This window comes from Dipodomys merriami, unplaced genomic scaffold, assembly GCF_024711535.1.
Source record: "Dipodomys merriami isolate MVZ:Mamm:240054 unplaced genomic scaffold, mDipMer1.0.p SCAF_19, whole genome shotgun sequence".
In the NCBI taxonomy this organism is placed as follows: domain Eukaryota; kingdom Metazoa; phylum Chordata; class Mammalia; order Rodentia; family Heteromyidae; genus Dipodomys; species Dipodomys merriami.
Window position 1 is genome coordinate 26,835,866 of NW_027203270.1, and position 6,000 is coordinate 26,841,865.

Consider the following 6,000-nt stretch of genomic DNA (forward strand, 5'->3'; position numbering starts at 1 on the left):
TTCCCTCCCTTCTTTCCTTCTTCCCTCCTTCCCTCTCTCCCTTCCTTCCTTCTTTTCTCTCTCCCTCCCTTGCTTCTTTCTTTCCTTCTTCCTTTTCCTTTCTTTCTCTCTCCTTTCCCTTCCCTTCCCTTCCTTCCTTCCTTGCTTCTTTCCTTCTTCCCTCCCTCCTTCCCTTCCTTCCTTCTTTTCTTTCTCCCTTGCTTCTTTCCTTCCTTCCTCCCTCCCTCCCCCTCTCTTCTTTCCTTCATTTCTCCCTCCCTTCCTCCCTCTCTCCCACCCTCCCTCTTTCTTTCTTTCTTTCTTTCTTTCTTTCTTTCTTTCTTTCTTTCCTTCCTTTTACTCTTTCTCTCTCCTTTCCCTTCCCTTCCTCCCTCCTTTCCTTCCTTCCTTCCTCTCTTTCTTTTTTCTTTTCTTCTTTCTTTCTCTTTGGTTTTATTTCTGTTATATTCAGTCATAGTACAAAGGGGGTTTGAGTGGACGTGTCAGCTTGTTTATGAGCTCATTGCATCTTGATCAGAGTCACCCTTTACATCCTTCTCTCTCCATCCCTCATTACCTGGGGTCCACTTTCACATGTATATTGAATATCATGAATTTTTCCACCCACGCTCTCTCTCCCAATTCCTTTGTCCCCACTTCCCTTGACCTCCCCTAACAAAACATGCTTCAACTTCTGGGTATTTGCTTTGTTAATGTGCTGGTTAGTTGTTCAGAGGAGTTATACCACTGGAATCTCCTCCTGGATATACCATACTTTAGTCAATTTGTTTGCGTATATGTGCATATAATCCTGTATGTTTTCTTCTTTTCATGCATTTAAAATTGTTATTGTAAAGGTAATGCACAGAGGGTTTACAGTTACCTAAGTCAGATAAAGAATATATTTCTTTTTAAAATAATATTACCTTTCCCTTGCTGTCTCCGTTTTTCCCTCCTGTCTGCATCCATAAGTTGTACAGTCCATTTTCAGCAGTCTAGTGAGTATCACTGCTACACATATTCACCCTTTGTCCCACCATTTCTGTGCCCCCTAACATTTCTGTGCCCCCCTCCCAAAAGCAGATAAAGGAACCAACAAGACAAAAGGAAGCTATCTTCCTTCCCTCCCTCCCTTCCCCCTCACTCTCTCATTCCTACTTTGTGCAGTATTGGGGCTTGAACTCAGGTCCTAGGTGCTGCCCATGAGCTTTTTGGCTTAAGACTGGTGCTCTACCACTTGTCAGACCTCCACTTGCCACTTTTTGGTGGATAATTAGGGATATAAGTCTCACAGACTACATAGGCTGACTTTGAACTGTGATTCTCAGATCTCAGCCTCCTGAGTAGCTAGGATTACAGGCTTGAGATGCTGACACCTGGCATTATGTTTTAAATAGATTTTCTAAGATCAGAGCTTTGGCCTTAGTTTACCCCAGAATGCTTCTAATGGAACGAGGGTGTTGGGTCAGGCAATTCCTTACAATCCCTTTGGACGTGACAATCAGTTGTGCTGATGGCTTTGATCTTCCCAAGCCCTGCCTGCTAGGCACAGCATCTCAGCCACAGGAACACACTGTTCTTACCTCCACCCAGGCAAACCAGGAGTTCTTTGATCTGCTCCCGTTAGCATGATAGAGACCGGCTGGAGGTTGTCAGAGGAACGGTAGTCAAGGCAGGGAAACATCAGGACAGTGGAGCAAGAAGTGGAAGAGTCAAGTCTGCAGACGTGCAGGTGGGGTAGGGGTGAGAGGCCCTGGGTTGGCTCCTGGGAGCGCCCCCTGCTGGTTGGTTACAAGCAGTGCCCAGGTACACTTTTATCAAGCCATTGGCTCCTTTGTTCAGTATCTCCTCCTGGTGGGGCTGCTCTGGGCCAGGCTGGGGCTATTTGTCAGGGTGAATACAATGACCCCAGCTGACACATGCAGAGATAGCTCAACAAATTGGGTTTCCTCAACAGGTACTCTTTTCAGTCCCATGGAGAAAGTGCCAGAGCAAGGCCTGGTGATGGGCTAGATTTGTTTGTACCCTGAACGGGGACAGTGTTTGGGGGCAGGAGGAACTGAATCTGTAAGGCCTGGTGGGGACAATGTGGCACCCTGAAGGGTCTGGGACTTGCTTCTTGGAGCTATTTTCTGGAGTGAGGAGGGGCTGGCGAGAGACAAGGGCAGGTTGGAGGCAGTAGGAGGCCACCTCATGGAGGGTTTACTGGCTGAGACATGCCAAGGAACCTGAACTCTATCTCGTGGGTCTCAAACTAATCCACATCCTCTCTGCCCTTTTGTCTAGGCCTGTAGTGTTGGCCAAGAACTGCCTGTCAGCTCTGTAACTACTTCCATCTTTGCTCTGGAGTACTTTTTATTCTGTCAAAATTCTGGAGTATTGTTGCAGGTTGCTCCAGGCTCCTGTGGCCCTTTTGCCCCTGTTTTCTCATTTACTATCTACTAGGCTGCTGTAGGAAGAGGGGCAGGCTTGGTGCTTCAGCATGCCTCTTTTCAGAAGGTGGACCCCAGGAAGCTGATGCTTTTAGAGCTTCACTGACTTGTCCAAGACTAAGAAGCTAATGGGTTGTGTGTATGTGTATGTGTGTGAATATGCACACACGTCATTGTGTTTGTATTTGTATGCACGCTCACATGCATGTCATTCTTATCTGGTGGGATTTTGCTTTAGGTGTTCTGTTCTATCTCCATTCAGAAGGCTTAGGGAAACGTCTAGATCTCACTGAATTTATGCTCTTGGTTTGCCCAGGTAATTACAGCTTTGTCTTCCAAGAGTCCCACTAAGTCCTACCCACCATAGAGCCGTGAAGTGAAGGAATTGTCATATTCTGAAAGGTTTTTTAAAAAACATTTGGGGATCCACCGTACTCTTCCCAGGTCCAGTACTCAGAAGCCAGGCCAAGTGTGGATGGCTTAGGGTAATTCTTCATAAATGTGGGTACAGCGACCCCTTGTGGCCACATTGCACAGCCAGGAAACAGTGTGTTAGAAGGGAAGGGAGGTATCTTTTCCTTGGAGAGATCACCTGCCTTTGTTGACCAGAGGAGGAAAGACTCATGTCTAGGCTCACATAGGTAGAATTTAGGTCTTTGGATTTCTAACTCTCCCTGACTCTTCCCTTAGCTCAATACTCCTAGTTCAGTCCTCTTTCTCTGCTGTAGGGTGGCCACAAACGTTATGGAGCAGGATTAACTCCTGCCTGGACAGGCCCTATCTAATGGTTCATTGGAGTGGAGTGCAGAAAGGACCAGGTAAGAGGAAAAGAGCTCATCCGGTGGATTCTGGTACCGCCTCCAGGGGGCGCCGTGGTGCTGAGTTGCCTTGGCCCTGGTCTCATTCTTGCAAGACAGTAGATAGAGCTCTGCAGGTAGAGGACAAAGGGCTTGGTGTTTTATCATCTGGCTGGCCTTGGGCAAGGCTCAAAGCCTCTCTGCAACCAATTCTCAGTCCTCATTAGGGATAATCCTGTCCTGCCTGCCTCACCCAGTTTTCAGAGTTCTCAGGGGCTCACAGGGTGGGTCAGCAGAGTTGGCCTGGGAAGTTTGCAAAGATAGGGCCTTGTGGTTAACAGCCAGCCCTGCCCAGAGCTCAAGCTCAGTGGAAAATCAACACTTATTTCCTGGGCTGAAGTGCTGGGCCTCTGACTCAGCTGAGTCTGAGAGGCTGAGGGGCTTGCTCAAGACTAGCCAGCTGATAAAAGCAGCAGGGCTTTGGACTCTGCATGCAGAGAGTTCTACACAGCCGTTTGCTTTCCCTGAGTTTGACTCAGGGAGGATGTGAGGGTAAGCTGCAGCAGCAGCCTTTGGAATCAGTTCGATGGCCACCTGCCCGTGTGGCCCAGCACTTCACCTCTCTGATCCTCAGTCTCCTCATTTGGACACTGCGTGGTAAACAATCTCCCTTAGAAGAATTTAATAAGGAGTGCAAAAATGATTGTAAAGAGACAGTGAGCAGGTCAGGCTAGCCTCTGGAGATCTGGGCTGGGACCATCAGAGCCTGCTGCTGCTGTTTGTGGAGAACCATGGGGATGAGAGCTGCCCTGATCACCCTAAAGGTGGGCCCTGCTTAGTGCTTAGACTGCCGGGAGCCAGAGCAGTGTGGAGCTGGAGCTGAGCCGGGCCAGGGTCTGTTGGAGTGAGGGACAAGGCGGAGAGGGAAGAATGTGGGATGACTCACAGCCAGCTCAGCCAGGTGGGATGAGGAAGAACTGTGGGGGCAGTACCAGGCACACAAACATACCAGCGAGGGGGGCGGTCCTGCCAGCCACACCCTCTGGCCAGCCTCCATCCTGCCCTGTGCAACCCACAAACCAGTGGTGGACCAAAGGCAAATGAGTTCTGGGCCTCTCCATGTGTGGGCCTGTGTGAGGAGTGAAGTCTCTGTGAGGAGCCTGGGTCAAGCCTGGTTGCTTCTTTCTCCTGTCCTCCCTGCCCTGCTCCCCCCTCCCAGGCTAAAGCCTTTCTCCCTGCTGGAATGATGGGGATAGAGGAGAATCCCAGACTCCCCCACCCCTCCCAAAAGTTCCTCCCTCCCCTAACTATCTAAGACAGACCTCAAGACAGAGCGCTCACAAGTTGCTGGACTTCCAGCAGGTTGTGGGCAGGGTATGGTAAAGGAGAGGCAGCATCCTTCCCACACAGGAGAGGCTCAGGTAAAGCACCGGAGGGGCTCAGAGGAAGGAGGGGGCTGGGGTGGGTATTGGGCAAGGAAGACAAAGAGGCCTGCAGGACTAAGAGGTTACCAACTTCAACAAATTGACTCTCTTAGAGTTTGGGAAGTCCCAAGTACGAAAGGAGGCGTATGACTAAAATCCAGGTGTTGGTAGACCTGTGATCCTCCTGAAAACTCACAAGAGGGTGAGGGAAGAGGGAGAATTCACTTCCTTGCTTTCCCAACTCAGAGAGAGTTGGCTGCATTCCTTGGCTTGTGGTCTCTTCCTTGTCACTGTGTATCAATGCGTTTCCATGGTCTCGTCCCTTTTCTTTGATCTTGGACTGCCCTTTCCTCCTTGCAAAGACATTGCACTCAATAGAAGAATCTACCTCCCATCTTAAAAGCCTTTTTGCCATGGAAGGTACCTATTTACAGGCTCTGGGGTACAGGAGGTGCGTATCTTTAGCTAGCTATTTCTCTGCAGGTGGCATTGGAGAAGGGGCGGGGTTAAGATGTATGATAGCTAAGGGGGAGTGTGCTGCAGGTAGAGGGGACAGCCTGGACAGAGGCAGGGGTCCTAGGGCATAGTAGTAGTGCCTGTCATCTCCAGAGTATGGTTGCAGGGAAGTGTGTCCTTAGGGCAGAGCGCTGGAAAGCCTATAGGACATGGCCAGTGCCTTGCTCCATTTCCACTCCAGTTGGCTTCCAGGTTGTCTGGGGAGAGTTGGTTCTGAGGAAGAGGGTTAGGGTTAGCTGGTCAAGGTCAGAGAGAGGAGATATGACCATAGAAACAGTGTGTGGAAGGCCAAGGACCACAGGGGACTGTAGAATTTGGAAAGGCAAGTGGGCCGCCCACCTTCAAGCCTCCACAAGCAATGCATTTCTACCAACACCTTGATTTTAGCCATAAAATCGAGACTGGCTGGGGCCAGCTGCTGGGTGTGTACCGAACGCTGTTGCTCAGTGTCCTTTGTGCTCCCTCTTTTCCAAGACCTGACCAGGACCTGGGTGACTCTTGTCACTGTTACCTCAGGGGGTCCTCCAGGCAACTCTGTCAAATTCTTCCAGAACTTTCCTGGCTAATAGGCTCACGGCAGGCACCATTCGGGAATGGCGCATTACGAGAGCCCCTGCCTTTTCCAGCTCTGGGCCTGCAACTCTCTCCCAGATTTATGACCTCTCTGTCTGGGCTGCTCATGAATGCCTGGCCTACATGCTTTCTCCAGCCAGGCCATTTCCGGTAGCTTTCTTTGTGCTAGGAATCTCCTTCCCCCAGATTCCTTTTCAGCTCTTGAGAAGAGTGTGTTCCCCTTCCTTCTTCCTCGCGTGGCACAGGTTACAGAGTGAGCGGCTTTCATGAAGACCTTTC